This window comes from Psammomys obesus, unplaced genomic scaffold (genome assembly GCF_907164565.1).
Source record: "Psammomys obesus unplaced genomic scaffold, mPsaObe1.curated_primary_1811, whole genome shotgun sequence".
Lineage (NCBI taxonomy): Eukaryota > Metazoa > Chordata > Mammalia > Rodentia > Muridae > Psammomys > Psammomys obesus.
The window spans coordinates 3,923,275-3,943,437 of NW_026592510.1; the positions used below are offsets into that span (position 1 = coordinate 3,923,275).

The 20,163-nt window shown below is 42.9% G+C and overlaps 1 protein-coding gene and 1 long non-coding RNA gene across 5 annotated transcripts in view; one reads left to right on the top strand and one right to left on the bottom strand.

The window, feature by feature from the left end:
- Nucleotides 1–1,922: 1,922 nt before the first annotated feature.
- Nucleotides 1,923–11,848, bottom strand: LOC129681850 (uncharacterized). The gene is made up of 3 exons (XR_008720888.1): nucleotides 11,709–11,848; nucleotides 7,817–7,979; nucleotides 1,923–2,098 (listed from the first exon to the last, which is right to left on the bottom strand). It is a non-coding gene; the product is annotated as an uncharacterized LOC129681850 (long non-coding RNA).
- A 121-nt stretch (nucleotides 11,849–11,969) lies between these two features.
- Slc16a12 (solute carrier family 16 member 12) overlaps nucleotides 11,970–20,163 on the top strand; it is a 77,582-nt gene continuing 69,388 nt past the window's right edge. For 3 of the 4 annotated variants that reach the window (XM_055614041.1, XM_055614036.1, XM_055614034.1), the window contains exon 1: nucleotides 11,974–12,158. The gene's annotated coding sequence lies outside the window, so the exon portion shown is untranslated. Of the gene's footprint in view, nucleotides 12,159–20,163 lie in introns of all 4 variants that reach the window. The other variant, XM_055614045.1, reaches the window with a different exon arrangement.

Sequence of the window (20,163 nt, forward strand, 5' to 3'; positions counted from 1 at the left end):
TACTTATAGGGGCTTGGAGCGAAGGTTCAGTAGTTTAAGAGCATTCATTACTTTTCTAAAATTCAGTTCCTGTACCCATACCTGGCTGCAGCCCACAACTGCCTGCTAACTCTAGTTCCAGGGGATCCAACGCTCTCTCCTGGTCTTTGTGGGCATCCACATACACTCACACAGTCAACCCCACCTGCATGTAAACAAAACTAAAAATAAACAAGTCCTGGAAAAGATGTGCTTCCAGGAGACTTGGCTATTGTTTATTTAACTGGGTGCTCTCATAACACTGGGCATTGATCTTAGGGGTTTGTGTTCAACGCTATATTTCCAGCACTGGGAGACTTTGTTTTCTTCAATGTGTACTTCCTAAATTTACAAAATGAAGAAAGGGTAATTAATTTGTTAAGCCCCACCACAGAGAGTATGGAAGGGTAAATTAGCCCCAGACAATGATGGCTGTGTGTCTTTTCTAAACAGGACCAGTCATTCCCCACTGCTTCTTTAGGGAAGTATTTCTGTGAGGACCAACCAAAGACAGAGAAGGCATCTGGCATGGCCGTGAGCAGGTCATGTTCATTATCATTCAGTCTTCTCTTGAAAGAGAATGTTTCCTGTCTGCTGACACATGCCTCTCCCTTCTCTACGTGGTTCCCACACTATGGAACTCATTGGGCTCTGGCTCCATTCAACTTAGCTGTCAGCCCTGTACTCTCCTTATCTCCCACACTAGACATTGTTGGCATTCCCCAAGGCCAGTCTTTCCCCTCTGCTTTGGCTTCATCTCGCCTCTCAGACACTGAAGATTTTCCAACCATACCTGAAACCTGGACTTTCCCCCAGGTCGCTGACCTGATTTTTCAACTGCTAACTGCATGTTTTACTTCTGCCCCAAGCTCCACATGTTCAGTATTAAACAGTTCACAGGCTGTTAATGATCAACAGGCTCCTGCTGGCTTCGCCTGCCTCTTCCACCCTGTATCCACTCTGTATCTATTCCATCACGTTGTTCTATCAATGTTTTCTTTTCTGTTCTCATCAAATGACTTATTGACTCACCCCCAAATATAACTTGCACTGCAAGTATCATCACGCCCAGTTTCACTAACGAAGACTGCTTTCTTGCATACTCTGTTGAAATATTGCAACAAGCCAGTCTCCATCTTATGAGCTTCATTCCCATTCATGCTTCCTCTCTGAATTCTCCTATCAAGAGCTGGCCTACTCTACCAGAAGGATCAAATATCTTTTCTTTTGAAACAAAATGATCATACCCCCCTTTTTATTTGAAGTGTTTTATTTAATTTTTTTTTATCATTTAGCTTCTTTTACTTGCATGGCTGGTGATACTGCCAATGAAATGTTAATTCCTCGAAGATAGGAACCATGTTTTAAAACACCATTGTACTGTGTACGTGTGCTAAACAGACTAGATGCTCCAGAATACTAGCTAGTTTGTTTGTTCTGGGTTCACCCAGTGGTCGAAATGGAGTGCACATTTCTCTTTTCTTCTAATACATCACTCATAAAGATATTTATTTTCCTCCAGAGTAATTGAAAAGAGTATAAGAACAGGACTGAAACGTCAAAGAGGGTTGGAAAGATGGCTCAGTGCCTTGTCTTGCTAGTCTTGACAACCTGAATTCAGTCCCAGGACCTACTTAGTGAAAGAGAAGATTGACTTATGCAAGCTGTCCTCTGACCTCCATGTCTGAACCTTGGCATGACTCCAAATAAATAAATGATATAACAAAAAATTGAAAAAGAAACATGAAAGAAAACATTCTGATAGATGTGCTTGCAAAATTTTTTCTCTTAGTACTACTGGAAGGTATATTTAATGCCTAGAGCTGTGTGATTTATGTTTTCCATTTCTTGATTAGACAATATTGTACAACAAACTCAACATCTCAGTGGTTACTTACTGTGCACACAAATAGGTAGTTGGCTGGGCAATTCTATGGATCTGATTTGGTCTTGGTGGGCTCATCCATGCACCTGCTGGCTGAACTCACTCAGTGTCTGAGCCTGGCTGACTCAAGCTGTCCCCACGTGAACTCCAATAGTCCAATAGGCCGGCCCCACGGTCATTTCTCTCCCTTCTTTGCTGAAACAATCACAAGAGTAGTCAGTAGGTAGGGGTTACCCATCAAGAGTGCCCATCTCTTGTTGGACACTACAGCGGAAGCAGAAATGGTGTAGAAAATCCTGACATCTTTGCCGTTGATTTCCTCAGAGTTAGATCTATTTCACAGACCAGCACTGTTACAGAGGTACAATGCTGTATGATTTCTTTGCCTACTTGGAGTTACTTTTCACCAATTGGCAAACAGATATGGTGAAAACTGAATAAAATAACATATTCACAAAGCATGGGACATCACTGGCAAGTCAGTATTAATATTAATAAATACCTCACAAACCTCCCTTTAAAGGGGTGTTCTTAATGCTAAGGAAAGTAAATAACTTTATTTAAATAAAATATGAGAAAACCAAAATGCTAAAACAAAACACATACTTGAAGAAAAGAATAAATGACATATTGGATGATTTTGATCATACTAATGAGAAAGCGAAGCCCAATGCCATTGACTCTAGTATTGATACAAAGCCTGAGTGTAGATCTAGTGAGATCAAGAAAAATAGGTTTAAAAGTCCATGGGTCAGGCCTTGGGGAATTGGCCCTATTATTTCCACATTTGATTTGAGACAATATTCTAATTTCACTAATGAAGAATTAGGTGAGGAGTAGGCCTGTCAGAGCTCTGCAAGGGGTTGTTGATGTTTAGAGTAGCTGCCTCACAGACACTAGTTGAATGAATCTACCTGAGAAACATCAGAGGCCATCAGGAGAAGTGACACATAACTAGAATTTACTTGTTGCACAACTCGCTCTGTAGAGATTAATTAAATTCATACTCTGTGACCCACAACCAAACATTTAGTGGAGAGAGAGCCCAAATTGGAGATCTCCATCAGGTCCCTCCCCTCTTGGCCTGGGAAACCCATGGAAGAGGGGAAGGAAAAATTGTAGGAGCCAGAGGGGTTGAGGACACTAGGAGATCATGGCCCACGGAATCAACTAAATAGGGCTCCGAGGGGTTCTCAGAGACTGAAACAGCAACCAGAGAGTCGATATGGGTTTGTGCTTGGTTCTCTCAAATATGCTATGGTTGTTAGCTTGCATTTTTTGTGGAACACCTAACAGTGTGTGGGGAGGTCTCGCTGACTCTTTTGCCTGCTGTTGGGACCCTTTTCCTCCTATTAGGCTGCATCGCCCAGCTCTGATATGTGGCTGTCTGGTCTTATTGCAACCTGTTAGGTCATGTTTGGCTGATATCCCTGGAAGTCCTGCTCTTTTCTGAAGGGAGACTAAGGAGGAGTGGATCTGGGTGAGAGGAGAGGTGTGTGATGGGAGAAGGGCACTGGGAGGGCTATAGGGGAAAACCGCATTCGGGATGTATTATATGAGAGAAGAATGAGAAGAAGAAATCACACCCCCTCAGCATCCGAGGAACAGTGAACAGGACAGAGGAACTGTTTCCCATCAAGTATTGTATACTATAGGTGTTCAAAGGAGGAATGTTTGTGTTTATTTTTAGCTAAAATGTATTTAGTACTAGCTTCAGTTACTGTGCCAGGTACCTCACAGTTATATTTGTCCTTCAACTTCCACAACAGCCGTACGGGGAAGATGAATAAATTAGTGAAGAAACTAAAAGTTAAAGTTGACATGCAACTTTTCCAAGGTCACCCAGCAGACAAACAGTGGACTGGGCCTTGAACTAATATCTGTCTGATATCTATGCTTGCTTTCTTAATTATTATGCTAGACTTGGGGTAGTAGAGGCTTTGTGGAAACTTAGAAGGCTTATTTTTAATATCAGCTTATTATTATTTTACTATTTATTTTGAAAATTTGAAACAAAAAGTTGAAAGCATTACACTGTGAGTGTCTATAGGTTGGTACTTGGATTCTAAATTGCTGTCTTACTGAATGTGATTTATTTTCTAACTGCCTGTCCATTCCCTTCTCTAACAATTAATCATCTTTTTTTTTTCCTTCTGATGGTTTTCAAAGGAAGTTGCAGGCGCCAACAGAAGTTGAAGAATCCTGTCAGATATCTACAAGCAAGAGGGTTGAAGGAGGAAGGGCCAGTCCCTAGACATTCGCAAGAATGTGGTGATCTTATAGGACAAGAAAGGTTATGACAGGACTAAGGACAAAGCTCAGTGATACACCACGGAAGGCTCTGTGTTCAGTCAAAGAAAGAAGAGAGAGGGAGAGGGAGGGAGGAAGCTTTGATAAAATGGTGACGTCAGGAGCATGGTCTTGAAGGGTGAGTGGAACACACTTTGCTAACTGGCAAATGAGGGTCATCTGGATACAGAAAATTGGGTCCATGAGATGGCCTGTGAGATGGATTATATACCTGTAATCCTAGCACTCAAGAGGCTGGGGCAGGAGTATTATGAGAGTAAGGCTATCTATATCATGAGATCCTATCTCAAAAGGGAAAGAGAGAGAGCAACAGAGACAGAAAGAGAGACAGAGAGAAACAGAGGCACACAGAGAGAGACAGAGAGAGGGAGAGGACAAAATAAGAGGAGCAACAGGGGAAAAGTTTCTGGTAGAAGGGATGCTGGAAACAAGCAGTGTTGAGAAGGCTGGTCGTATAAGTTGAGCAGTGAGAGAAGAACAGCTGAAGTAAAGGGGAGGAAGCCATTCTAGTGACCCCCGAGGAGCTGGGACACGAGACAGGGAAATAAAACTGCTAAAATAGGCCCTCATTTCTTTTTCAGTGAGAAAATGCTCCAACAAAAGTAACTTAAAAAAGACATGGTTTGTTTTAGCTCACAATTCCTGGAGGGACACAGTCCATCACGCCTGGGAAGGCATGGCAGCAGGCACAAAGGGAATGGCAGCAGGAGCAGGAAACTAGTGGTAGTGTTGGGTCAACACTCTGGCAGCTGAGGGTGAACAGGAAATGGGGGTGGCCTATAAAACTTGAAGGCCCATCCCCAGTGATCCAAACTTTCTCAAAAAGCACCACCGGGTGGGACCAGGTCTTCCAGTGGGCCTTACTGAAGGACATTTCACATTCAATTCACAACCAAGAGGATATAAGGCATTTCTTTTAGTGTTGTTTGAATTCCAACAGTATATTTATAATGTCAAATTCGGGACAACATACTTTACTTTCCCCTTAGAGATGTCCATGAGATATCCAGCTATAATTTTTAGAGAACACCTTTCTTTGATGGGTCTTCACAGATGAGTAGGCATTCACATTTGGCAGATGGTGGCTCTGGGTCAGAACTGCATCTGCCACGATTCGTCTATTCATCACCTCAAGCAACGTGAGTACCCTGACAGTAAGATTCTGTGGCTCCTCCCGGCCTTCCTCTGACCTTGTGGGGGTGTCTGGCAGTACCAAAGACAGTTTTGGTCGTTATGAATAGGAGGCTTTCTATTGGAATCTAATGGTTAAAGACCAGGCATGCTATTGAACATTCTATGAGGCACAGAGCATCTTAATCATATAGATTATTAAGTCTAAACATCCACAGTGCCAGTAGTTAGAGTCTCACTGAGTTAATGCAGAAGAGGGAAAGGTTTTTCCTTTTCTTTTTTTGTGTTATTGATTATCTCATTTCATAGATGAGAAATCTGAAGGATGTGGGTTAAGATATTTCTTGCCACAACATGACAGAAACAGATTTATCCCAAAGTTAACTTTTTTTTCCATTATACTGTGACTCCACGAAGAATATAAATCGATGAAGTAGTTCCATAGTTTCTAATTCTGGTAAAGAATTTTAGTGTCAGAGACCAATACAGACAGAAGTGATGGCCAGGTACAACCTGAAAGCTGTTAGTAAGCTAAGGGACAATTGCAGTCATCGGGACTTTAAAACTGGACGTGTTAGAGTGGGGAGACTGCGAGGGAAAATATCTAGTAAGTGTCAGGTGACAAGAGCTGGAGTTCAGAGGGAGGTCAGGACTGGAAATGCCATGCTGTTGACAGCAAGAAGGGGCCTGGGATGTGGTAAGAAAGAAGCTCAGGGAAGCAGAAACTGAGTTCTAGGAAAACGCTCGCGAGAATAGAAGTGAAGACTCAAAAAGGAATTAACGAATACAATAAAGAGAATGGGATCTATCTGGAAAATGTCTAAGAGTTATCATGGTATTATTTTTAAGGCCAGATGAATAGGAATTTGAGAATAAAATATTTAAAAATGTGTTTCTTAGAGTCCAGAGATGAATTTCACTTTTTCCCTTACCAATTTCAGTTCCATGTAATTGATGGCACATATTTTTTTTTCATTATAGGCGTGGTGTTTATAGTTATCCTTAACACATTTATTAGCCTTGAAATAACACTTCAGATTCTATTTGTGCAAAAGCCTGAATGTTATATGCCTGTGTTGTGCCTTTTGGTAGATTTCACTCTGATGTGGACACTGCACATCTTCCTGGTCCGGGGCCCATGTTCTCATTTGACTCTGCTGAATCCACACATCTTGTTTGATTAAGTAACAGGAACAAACACTCTTTCCCTAATGGATATACTGTAGGTGTCCTGTTTCTCAGAGTCTCCTCTGAAGATTAATTCTATGAAGCCAAGTGTTCTCAACCTTCCTAATGTTGCCACTCTTTAATTCAGGTCCTCATGTTGTGGTGACCAGAAACCGTAAAATTATTTTTGTTACTTCATAACTGTAATTTTGCTACTGTTATGAATCATAATGTAAATATCTGTGTATTCCCATGGTCTCAGGCAAACCCTGTGAAAGGGTTGCTTGAGCCCAGGGCGGGCCGGGACCCATAGGTTGAGAGCTCCTGCACATAGCTTAATGCAGTTTAATTTTAGTTAACAAACACACATGTTACTTATTGGCTATCAGTGGCAGCAATTGCAACATCAATTACTTTTAGCTAATATGCTGTGCCTCCAGGCTGGAGAGTACCAGCAGTGCTCAGTGCCGGAGAAGAAGAGGAAGGGCAGTTGAATGGTCAGGTCTGCTGATCATATCAGTGGAAGACTGCTTAATTAGTACCTATGTGACTATAGCACCATGCCACCTGTTAGCTGAAAGCATTATTCAATGATGCCATAGTAAAGAAGAATGTTCCCAGGAACACTGACAGGTTAAGGGACCACTGCAACAGGATATCTTAAGGGGAGAAACAGAGTGTATAACTCTATGGGCAAGTCAGATTTTATAGGCAAGGGAACAGGGTGAAAGTCAGATAACTGAAAACCACCCAGAGGAAAAATCAGGGATAAAGAAGATTATAGCTAAAACCAACCTATTTGACTCCTGCTGGAGATTGGCCATAGTGATCAGCTATCACCTGGAGTGCTGGTGGAGGAGGAGAGACTGGTCAGATTTGGAGGGGGATCAGATGTGAGGGAGCAGGGATTCTTGCTGTACTGATGAGGAGATTCAGAATTAGCTCAGCAAAGAATCTTTGTTAATCACAAGTTCAATATGGGTAAAGACCTCCTCATCTAAACCTAGCCTGTAAGCTTCCCTGGCTAAGGAGCCTGCTGTGATGAAGGGTGTGTTCTGTTGCTGACCATCACGGGAAGCACTAGCTACAGGCTGGTAGGGAGCCTTTGAAATACAGCCCACAAAACAGACTAGCGCTAAAAAACAAATAGCACGCACAAAACCCCAATCCAATTAGTTCCTTGTTTAAAGCCTAAGTGTAAACAGACCAGGGTTCGCAGTGCTGTTGAAACATTGCAGAGGCAGAACATTTCCACCGCGGCAGAAAGCTCTGCCCCACAGCGCCGCCGCTTAGAAGATGCCTTACCTTCCTTCCCTGCTTGGATTCCAGGCTCTCACCTTTGCTTTTCTTCCAAGGAGTATGAGCCAGTGGGCTTTTCTCCCCACCTCCAGCAGCTCTGACTTTTCAGCTTAGGAGAAAGGAGGTTTCTTTCCTCTGTCCACCTTCCTTCCATGTGGCCCGCACCTGTCTGAAGGCAGAGCCTCTTAGGAAGTGGCTTTCTACAGGGACTCTGCATATTCCTGTTATACTTACGGGCAACCCACAATTACTGAACACTTTATGCTCTGTTTTATTCTCGTGGAGCATTGAGATGTCGTAATGGAGCACTGTGATGTCACATGCAGCTCTGTGATAATACAAGACATCTGTGTGCTAGTACAACAGGGCACTATGAGGTCACAGGGTAGCACTGATGTCACGGTGGAACACTAATGGGCTGTGGTGTTACAAGATGGTATTGTGTTAGCTCAGTGAAGAATTGTCATGTGACTGTGAAGCCTTGTGAGCTCATAGTAGAGTACTGTGATGTCACAGTGGAGCATGTTACACTGGACACTATTGTGTGTCACAGTATGACATGACAGTGCTCTCATAACAGAGTATTGTGATGTCTAATAGAGCACTGTGCTGTTCTAATGGGACATTAAAATGTCATATTGTAACACAGTGTCATAACGTAACACTGTGCTGTCACAGTGGAGCATTGTAACCTCGTAAAGAAGTACTGTGATGTCACAATGGTGCACTCTCTAGTCACAGTGGACACTATCATGTGTCACAGTGTGATATCACAGTCACTGTGATCTCATAAGAGAGCATTGTGACGTCACAATGAAGCATTTTGCACAGCACTGTGATAATGGAGCATTGTCATGCTACAGTGGGGCTGTAATCTCACTGTAATCTCATACAGTGATCTTATAATGGAGTACTGTGAAGTCACAGTAGAGCACTGTGATGGCTAAATGGGGCGTTGTGATAGCAAAGTGCCCCACAGCGATGCCACAATACAGCATTGTTACGTAAGAATGGAACATTATGATGGCACAGTGGAGTACTGTGATGTCAAAGACAGCCCTGTGATGACAGCCTTTGCACTACCTGCTTCTGCCAACATTTTCACTCCAGATAGCCACGATTAGCTGACTGTATTCTTCAAATTTAGGGTCAGACATCGCCTCTTATGAAAGACCTCCCTTGTGTTCATCATCTAAGTGATCCCCCCTGCCAGTCTTCCATCGTCAAGTCCTGCTTTATTCATCACAGAGGGCTCATCGCCCTCTATATGATGTTAGGTATTCTTCATGAGCCCTTGCATTCTAGACTAGAAAAAGCTTAATGAGAGCAAGGGTGCTGTCCTTCAGTCCATGCCTTAGTCTTCATGCCCAATGCAAGGCTTGGCTCTAAGTAGGAATGCTCTAAATTTTTCCGCTAAATGATTTCATGTGCGAACAACCTCTTAAACAGATTGTGTCACTAAGGCTCCACGTTATCGACTTATTCGAATTTATTTCTTTATTTGAGCTAAGGTTTTGTGTGGCCCAGGCTAGCATCGACCAGTAGGCTGTAGATAACCTTTGACTTCTGACCCTCCTCACACATGCGTACGCCACCACTGCACCTGACCTACCTGGTACTTGGATTGAGCCTAGGGCTTTGTGTATGGTAATCTCCCAAAGGTTAACGCTCCTTCTGGCAGGGAGCAGTCAGAGAGGCAAATAAAAATCTGAATACCATCAAGGATAAAAGAAAAAAAACAACAAACAAACAGAGACATAGCTCTTGAACCAATAAATAAAATAGCTCTGGGCTTTGGTAGAGGTCCTGTGAGTGGTGACTTGGAAGGAAGTCTGAAGATTTGTTTTGTTCTCTAAAACTTCTAAAAAGAACCGGTTGTCCTATACTATTTAAGCAGAAGACAAGACTGATTTGCCCCTGAAAACAGTGTTTAACTGGCAGAATTATTTTTCTCAAAGAATGGGTACCCAAGCCTTTGACTGAGTGACCTTTTCATAGCTAAGGGTTCAGGGTTTATGGATGCCCCTGCATTTATGAGCTCATTTTCAATGCTAATGAATTCTCCTCCTTGAGTGTATTTTAAACACACATTTACTAATCCCTTAGATCTAAACTTTGAGTTTCAGGCTAATGAAAATAGTCCTTAAATGCAGTTCTATAGTTAATGTGTAGGAAGGTCAACAAAAAAGGAAACACAGAATGAAACAGGAAAGATGAGAAGGGCCAGGACTAGACTGAGTTTTGTTTGTGCAATGCTAGGGATGGAACTCAGACCTTCAGATGTATCCAGCCACACCTTCACCCTGCTTGTTTTTAAAATGCCACAGCATTTCCCAGCACCAGGGCACTGAGGTAGGAGGATTGAAAGTCCAGCCTGGGCCACACGGTAACACCTGTTTTTAAAACACAGAACCTTCATGGCCAAATGCCTGTTACTGACCAATGACTTCCTGGTCACCTCATTTTTTTTCCCCCAAAGGCTTAATTCCTTTTCAAACTTTGACATTCATCAGAACTGCCAGATTTAGGGGTTTGCTTTTTTTTTTTTTTTTTTTTTTTACAATTTATTTACTTTATATCCTGATTGTAGACCCTTCCCTCATCTCCTCTCAGCCCCACCCTTCCTCACTCTAGACCCTGTTCCCCTCCTCTAGTCCACTGAAAGGGGGAGTCCTCTTCTACTATCTGACCCTAGCCTATTGAGTCTCTTCATCTCAAAACCTAGCTATCCCATTCCTGGACCTATACCTGAAAGATGCTCCACCATACAACAAGGACATTTGCTCAGCTATGTTCATAGCAGCTTTATTTGTAATATCCAGATTCTGGAAAAAAAAAAAAAACTAAATGTCCCTCAACTGAAGAGTGGATACTGAAATTGGGCTACATTTACACAATGGAATACTACTCAGCTATTAAAAACAAGGAAATCATGAAACTTGCAGGCAAATGGCTTGAACTAGAAAAGATCATCCTGAGTGAGGTAACCCAGAAGCAGAAAGACACTCATGGTATGTTCTCCCTTATAAGAGGATACTAGCCATATAGTATAGGATAAATGTACTAAAATCTACAGACTTAGAGAAGCTAAACAATAAGGAGGACCCCAGGGAGGATGCTTAATTTTCATTCAGAAGGCAAACAGGATAGACACTGGAAGCTACAGAAGAGAATGAACAGGACAGGAGCCTACCATAAATGTCCTCTGAATGATTCTACCCAGCAGAGATTGAAGCAGATACAAAGACTCACACCCAAACTTTGGATAGAGCACAGGGAGCCTTAAGGAAGACGATGGAGATAGAGGACTGGGAGGGGACGAAGCTCCACAAGGAGACCAACAAAGCCAAAAAAATCTGGGCTCAGGGGTCCTGCTGAGTTGCAGGCCAACAACCATGCATGAAGAGGACCTAGCAGGGGTGCTCAGATGTAGCCCATAGGCAGCTCAGTCTCAACGTGGGTTCCCTGGCGAGGGGAGCAGGGGCTGTCTCTGACATGAACTCTGCTTTCTCATATCTTCCCCCTGGCCGGTGATCTTACAGCTCACAGAGGAAGAATATCCAGAAGAATTTTCTAACCAGCTCCTAACTTCTGTCAGTCCAAGGACCACACTGAGTAGCAGAAGTATAGGTGTGATCTTGTCAGTTAGGAGACCTCGCTTTGGCCTAAGAGAACGCCTAACTGCCTCCCCTGACTGTTAATGTACCTGGTGCCTACACCTCATTTTTTTCCTCTAGACAAGAATGAAGCAAACTTTTTTCTTTTTAAATTTATTTTACAGATGAAGCTGAGGTTCAGAGTTAAGTTGATGGCCCAAAGTCATGCGCTTTGGGGGTGAGTTTAACTCAGGTCCTTAGGACTAAACCTGGCAGGTCAGGCCCCTGCCAGATGCACGTACCTTCTGTTCTTTGATCGCTCAGGGAAATATTGCTTTTGAGGACATCCAGCTTCCTCCTTCAGTGTAGATCCCAGGCTGCTCCAGGGAGAGCCCTGCAGTCCCTAGCAAGGAAGCTCGCGACTTGGCCGGAGCATTACATAACCGGGAGGCACCCCTCCTCCCCGCGCCCCTCACCCGTGGTCCGATCCCGGGACAAGGCCTTTTCGCCAGTATGCTCAGTCACCCTCGGGGCTGGCATAGCTGAGTGCTTTGCTTCTCGAGGGCGGGGCGGTGGGATCTCCCCAGCGACACTGTCCGGCGGCTCTGCCTGCGGCCCCGGCCCCTGAGGCGCCTCCGCCCAGTGCGCTCCCCGCCCCTCGAGCGCGACCAGACTCCCGGGGACGGGAAAGGGGCCGCCGCGCAGGGGGCATGTGGGCTCGCCGTCGCCAGCGCTGCAGCTGTCCCCGCGAGGTGAGGACACGCGGGCTCCGGGATGCGGGCGGGCAGGGACCGGGCGGAGGGCTGTGGAGCGCGCGCCTGCTCCTGGCGCTGTCCCCATTCGGAAAGCTCTGCTCCTGCTCTCTCGCCTGCCTGCTTTGCGACTCGGTAGTGCAGGTGGCATCCAGGTAGGACGGCAGGGCTGGACCTAGAGCTCAGGAAGGACCCAGGCGCTCATTTTACACCCGTCCCAGCGCTCTGCTGTGTCTAGACCCTAAGTCTGGCCACCTGTTGGGTTTAGAAAAGAAGCACATGCCCACTTGTCCTCTGTCCCGCAGTGTCTGGCTGAGTTTCTGGGCAGGTGGCTGGAGAGAGTGGCTTTGATCTGTGTCCTGCGGTTTCCAGATGCACATTTCCCAAGAAAGACAGGCCGCCTTTCCCCCATTGGATTGTCGGTGCTCTTGCTTTTTAACCCTCTCCTACCCTCCAAACGTTTATTACCCTTCTGCGGTCTCTTCAGAACACACCAGCCTTCTACGTTTGAAATGAATTAAACTTAATTTCTCCAGTCGCTCCTTACCCCAAAGTTGCCCTGTGTGTCTACTGCGAACTGGTGATTCAGCGTTCGGAACCGCTCGCTTGCGTTTTGTCTGGCCTCTGGTTAGTTCTTCCCAGCTTTGCTGAGAGCTATGTGGGTATTGCAGCGGCTCCGCAGAGCTAGCCCAGAAGGGAAAATAAAATCTTCAGGGTTGCCAAGTTTAGGAAGACCTTATGGCTACAGGTATCTGAGCTCACTAGCGTTTGAAATCTGCAGCTGTTGGCTGTGTAATTTGTCTTTTCTACAAAGTCACAAGAAACTAGGGCTTATGGTATCCTAGCCACCCATGGTGCCTGGCCTCTGACTGTGGAAATCATGAACTCCGGATCAGTTACTGAGCGACTGGACTTAATCACTTATTACTTCCAGGACCTTAGAACTGAAAGGAGTTTTAGAGAATCTATTAGATTCAAACCCTTGGGAAGCTCAGCTCCAGCTCTGCAAGGATTGGCAAAACTCATACCTTTAAGTGCAGATGGGACCAATATTGACATTCAGGCTTTCTCACTGTCTTCCCCGTCAGTCTTCAGGGCATTTCGCCTCTAGGTATTTTAACAACAGCCCCCTGCCGCATACGACTAGAATGGCCCGAGCATATATTTTCCCCATTCCTGCCTTTTACTCATCTGTTGTACACCTGGGAAGGTTCTAAAATAGATGAGAGGTTGATTTGGTCAAATGGCCTTTGTTGCGAAATTGTTAAAAGTAGGAACCCTTTAAGCCTGGTATGATGGTACATGGCTGTAATTCCAGAACCCCAGAGATGGAGGCAGAGGAGTTCAAGGTCAGCCTGAGTGACATAGTGATTATCCGGCTTACAAAGGCTACACTTGAAGACCATATCTCACACACACACACACAAAAAAAAAAAAAAAAAAAAAAAAAAAGTAAGGAAAGGAAAAAGGGGGTAGGAAGCAGGAAGGAAGGAAGCAAGGAAAAATCCTCAATTTTAAGTAACATTTTAAAGTCTCTCTGTATCAAGATGAATATGCTGATATTTCCCAGATGAATTCCGAGAAGAAGGAAAGGAACCGAGATGAGTAGGAGAAAGCTTCCTACACTGGCTCTTGGAGTCCTTCTGATTCTGTGCTCCCTCTGGTGATAAGTGGCTAGTGATGAAAACATGATTTGGGTGGTTTGCAACGCTGCTGAGCTGTCGCAAGAAATGTGGCCCGGAGGTTTGTCATGAGTGACACAATGATCTGGAACAGAAGTCGTGGCTTAAGTTTTAAAATTGGGGATTGACTTAACGAATACTGTTGCAGCATATCGCATATTTTATATTTTCTCCTGATTTTCAGTTTAGTTGGATGTAACAGGTATTTATGGGGTGCCAATGGTATGGTTGGTGCTGTTCTGAGCGTTTGGTGGGCATCAGTGAACCAAACAAAGGACCTTGGCTCAGAAATTCATTTATCAAAATCGTCTCTAGGATTTTGTTAGCCAGGTAGAAAGGAATTTCAAGTTCATGTTCAGAAGGGAAACAAAAGCAAATATTTTGTGTTCAGATCCAATCATCTTGCTGATCTTATAATCAGGGCAAACAAACAACTGTCAGAGTTGCTTTGCCATTTATGAACTGACTTTGGACACACAGTCTTGCGACTTATTGGTAAAGCTATCACCGTGGTAGTTTTTGGCTTTGAATTACACATTCCGGTTTTAAGAATTCTCTAATTCTCTCAGTTGCATTTTCTTCAAACAGCACATTTTGCAAGTTCAGGCATGTTTGTTGTTTTTAATAGTGAGTTATCTAAATGATCTAAATGAACATGGCAGGTTTTTATTATTATTATTAAAAAAAAAGTTTCCAAACTGGAAGCTACTTTCTTGTGAGTGAGTACCTTTCATGCCTATCTAAAAACTCACCCACTGCTGTGGTAAAATTTAAGAGAGAAAAACCAAATCACAGTTGAAGGTGTTGAAGGATTTGAACACAACAAAAATTTCTGTTCCGTGTGTATGTATGTGTGTGTGTGTGTGTGGTAGCTATATGTTTGTACCGGTGAGCTTGCCCATGCAGCTATGAGTGGAGTTCAGAGACTGACATTGGGATATCTTCCTCTCTCTCTTCTTTACCTGATGATTGATTGGTTGACTGACTCAAGGCAGGTTTTCTCACAGGACTCAGAGCTTGCCCTTTGGGTTAGACTGGCTGGCATTCGCCTGTCTCCAATGTCCAATGCCGAGTTTACAGACAAATGCTGCCACGTTTTGCTTTTTCCCTGGTGTTGGTGTCTCTGCTCAAGAGCCTTGTGCTTTAGTAAAAACTTTATGAACTTAGCCCTTTCCCCAGCTTCCTTGTTTCTATTTTTTATTTCCCCCATATCAAAGGATATCAGGAAACCTCATAGAATGATCCACTATTTAAAAGTGGTCTTTATGAAATATTTAGGTAAGGTCAGAATTTCTGATCTTTGCTAGATTGTTTGTTCCTGTTTTGTTGTTGTTGTTGTTTTTAGACAAGGTCTCACTATGTAGCCCTGGCTAGCCTGGAGCTTACTTTGTAGACCAGGATAGGCTCAAACCCACAGAGATCTGCCTACTGCCCCTCAAGTACAGGATTAAAGGTGTTTGCCACCATACCTGGATTCTTTCTTTGTTCACTTACATTTGCTCCATCATAGATGGTCCAGGGGAGTGAGTGTTGTAGTTAGAATGTTGTGTTTCACTAATTATTCCATAAGCACATTCATTTGTTGACTTAAGAGGTATTGATTGGACTACCTAGCAATAATTTTTGTAAAGATTGTATTTTGCTCATGGCAGGAGGGGCTGTAAAGACAAAATATGCAGTTGCAGGCTGAAGCTGCCTACAGCTTGGCCTCACAGAAAAAAACAGTGAAGGATAATCAGTGCTACCATGAGAGATAGAATGTAAAAAGAGGAGAGCTTGTGCTTGGGAAAGTAATGGGAGGAGAGCCTGCACTTGGGGGTGTAAAGGGAAGAGATCCTTGTGTTTGGGAATGTAATGGGAGGAGAACCAGTGTGTAGGATGTGAGGAGTTAAAGGTCCGTAACAACTTAAACAGATATAGGTAGACAAATCTGCGTGGCTCCTTGAAAGGTGACTAGCATGGTAAAGCTTTGTTTCCTTTTTTTTTTAATAATACTGGGGACTGAACCCCAAGCCTTTCATGCTGTGAAAGCACTCTATGACTGAAGTACCCCTTAGTCCTACCTGTTTCTTCTACTTAAAAAAGTTAATTTTGAGATTATCAACATTATATTTTGATATATATTTGATTATATTTACTCCGCTCTCAACTTCTCCCAGATCCACCCTCCATTTTATACCCACCCAACTTGTGTACACACACACACACACACACACACACACACACACACACACACGTGCATGTGTGCGTGCACGCGCTTATCCTATGGAGTCTAATTTGTGCTGCCTATATAGTCTTAAATATTCAACCATCCACTGGAGTGATGGTAGTCAGCCTACCTGGGGTCACAGCATTAAAGAAAACCAATTCTCATTCTTCAGACTGCTATAAATTACCAATAGATTCCCCAAGGGAATTCATGCCCTCATCTCCCTTAATGTTGGAATTTTGTTAGTTTGATCTTATGAAGCATTCAGCCCCAAATGGGACACAATACTATATCCTTTCTCCAGAGGCCTAGGGAATGTTTTAGAAGAGGCAAAGGCATGAGCAGAAAGACTGTAGGAGCCAAAGGAGGTGGATGACCACAGGGAATCAGTGTTTTCTCAACAGAGCAGAGAATTGCACATACGAACTCATGGCATTGTAACAACATGCATAAGACCACTTGCTGTTTGTTTGTTTGTTTGTTTGTTGTTTTTGTTTTGTTTTGAGACAAGGTCTTCCTATGTAGCTGGGCTGGCCTAGAATTGGCTATGCAGACAAGGCTGACTCACAGAAATCCACCTGAAATGCTAAAATAACAGTTGTTTGCCACCACCCCTGCCCAGCTGCTCCATTCTGAAGACAAAGCCTTTCTTTTAGAGACTGATTGGTAGTGTTGGGTTCTGTGACAAGCACGTCACTTCTGTACCCTGCTGTGTATATCCCTCCCTGTCCCAGGTAATGCAGTATTGACTCACATTGGGCTAACGGTGTTTTCCTTTCCTTTAGCAACACAAACTGGTTGTTGCTTGAAGCATAGAGATTACTACAGAGTCCATTGTTGTAAGCTGGTTCGTCATGCTTCTTCCAGGTTAGGTACATTGTAGCAGTAATGTTCAGTCTTAGTCTTGTGTATGCCAGCTGCATTTGCTACTCTAATTTTGCTATTTAATGAAGAACTTCCTGAACTAATTTAATGTCAGTGTTAAATGAAGAACACTATTTTCCATGAAATAAGTTGATTGCTACATGGGGCCATGTATTACCCACCTTCAAGTTATCATAATGGACAAAGTGGGAAAATTAACTTGTACAGAGAGAGGTTTACCTGGATTACAAGTTCTGGAGATTATAGTCCAAGATGGAGCAGGCCCATTGATGTGTGTCTTAGTATGGGTGTGCATGGTAGTTGATTGGGAGTACATGGCCAAAAAATCTGTTCACTTTATCTTCCAATACTCCTCAAAGCACATCTGCAGTAGCCTAAAGATAACCTGTAAGACCCCACTTCTCAATGGCTCTCCTACCTTCCATTAGTATTACTTTAGAGATCAGACCTTTAACTCATAGACTTCATGGGGATGTTCAACAATCAGATTATAACAGCCCACAAAAGTCAGGCAAACTAAAAAAGTACCAACGCGTGATCCTTGAAAAAGAAGCAAGCAAAAGAAGCAAGATACAAGAGGTCACACGGTGTACGACTCCAGAAGTTCAGAGAAACAAATTCACGAAGAAAAAATTTCATCAGTAGTAGCCAGGTGATGGTGGTGGGGGAACTGGGAGAGTCTGGTAATGGTGCAGGGTTTCTTGGGATGATGCCTTGGGTCTGAATTTAGATGCTGAAGTTGCTTGCAGAGACTATGACTACACTAAAGCCAATGAATTGAATACATTAAAATGGCTAAGTTGGAATCAGGTATGCAGCTTAGTGTTAGAACATTTGCTTGGCATGTCAGGATCAGCACTTGATCCTTGGTGACACAAGAAAAAGAAAACCGAAGACCATCAAGTTGGAGTTTCTGCTATGTTGATTCTATCCCAATTTAAAAAGGCAAAGAGCTGGGGAGATAATTTGGTCTGATGAAGCACTTGGTTTGCAGATGTGTTAAAACACAAATTCCCATAACTGATGTAAAAAATTCTGTGTGTGGTAGTATGCATCTATAGTCCAAGTGCTACTGAGAAATAAACCAGGTAGACCAGTGGGCCTCATTGACCAGCCAATCTCCATATTTGGTGAGTTCTAGACTATGGAGAGACCTGTCTAAAACAATAATGTCAATGGTACCAGAGAAATGGCACCCTAAGTGGTCTTCTGGCCTCCATACCCCCACATATGTGCACCCACACATACATGAACACATGTACAATAAAAGACCATGAAGTTTGAAAATGGCAACATGAAAAACTACAGCTTAGAGACAGAGTGGTCAGCTTTAAAATATTAAGGAAGTACAGTAAAAAAAATATGTAGAGTTTTGCACTTAGCTATTTTTTTTTAAAGTTTCTCTAAGGTTTCACTTTGCTTTTTGAAGAAACAGAACCAAGAAATGTAAGCTCAGTTTAACCAGGAAATGCAACACAGAACACCAATCATGAATCCATATACAAAGGCTAGTGAATTAATTTACATTTACTCATTTAAAAGCTGAATAAGATGCTGAAAATATATTGCATCAGCTTTTCTATTGAGTTTCAGTTCTGGTTGCTTTCAGTTGAGAGTTTCTGAAGTGTCAGATTCTGAGCTTAATTCAGTTTATTTCAAGAATAGCTCATGTTTTGGCATATGCATGAGCCTCCCTGTTTATCAGCCTCTCATGGATACAGAATTCTGCATCCCAGATTATGTGGGATACCTGAACACAGTCTTCAGACTTCTAAATCACTGTAAAAGTCAGAAGTGTGTTTCTCTGTAAGCCCTGGGTGGGGACCCCTGATTTGAGTGTGTAGACAGAACAGCAACATGATACATTAACTATAACAACCCTTAAAACTTACCACACCAAACCTTCATACAGTGTGATTCTTCGATATATTCTTGAGAGCACTTCATCATTTCATGGATTATCTGACACATTATAAGCCAAAAGTGCAACTACTTATTTCGGGAACAACTAGTATTGTTTTAGCAACTCTGCTTCATTTGATGAAATACTTTCCATGGAAATGAGATCATATTTATCTATTGAATCCAGCTGTATTTCTCGAAATAGCAATTTCAGCTCTCTAAATCTGGAATTTCAAAACAGTCACATCGTGGAACATGGAGGAACTCACCAAGATGCACAAACTTGCTCTCACAACAATCCAAACTGCTTTACGAAAGAGAAGTTCAGATAGAAAGCTATTGAGTCCAGTCTCAACTGTCCGTATTCAGTTCTTACAACTGGGAAATTCACATTCACAGACGGGACTAGCTGGAATCAGAGTGCTTTGTTCTGGTTGATTCTTGAGAACTTTGTATCTGTGTGTTGATTCACGTCTCCAAGTCAGTGGTTTTCAGTGCTGCCTATATATCAAAATCACCAGAAAGAACAAAAATATCAATGTTGTCACCCCAAAGTCTTCCTACTAAGTAGTTCTGGGGTATGGTAATGGCATTAGGAGTTCATGAAACTCCTGTGTAGCCAGGGCTACACAGTATCATTGATCCTCAGTGTTATCTTTGGTTTTATAATATATATTATATTATTAATATTACATATATTATACTTCTTCAGAAAAATATTGAAGCAAATAGTTGCTATGATATTTTCAAATTATGTCTTTTGGGGGTATTTATAAAACATGTCTAATAAAAAGTTAAGTAAGATTTTTTTTTTCTTTCCTTAAAAAAAAAAATCCTTTTTATTATGTGGGAAACCTTACTCAATGGTGGACAGATTTTCCTCCTTGTGGAATTCACTAACCTAATTTTTATATAATATATGAACAACAAATTAACTATCCCAGTCTGCTTTTCTATTGTTATAAACTGACTGAAGCTGGATACTTTGTAAAGCAAAAAGGGTCTAGTCATCTGACAATTTTGGAGCCTGAAAGTGCAAGTTCAGTAAGCATTATCTGCTCAGGACTCTGGCAGGGTCTGCCTGGCTGTCTCACATCATGGTGCATGGTGTCATGGTGGGAGTGCATGTGAGAGGGAGAGGTCACAGATGGGGACAGGCAGGAAGCCCGAGAATGATTTGGGGTAAGGCTAGGCCACTCTTTCAGGAACTAACTCACTTTACAAGACCAGTGGCTGTCCTTTCCAAGGACCCCCAGTGATCCTCCTTCCCTCAGGTCCTTCTTTCAGTGATTCTGTCCTCTCTTACTCTGTCACACTGAGGCCCCAT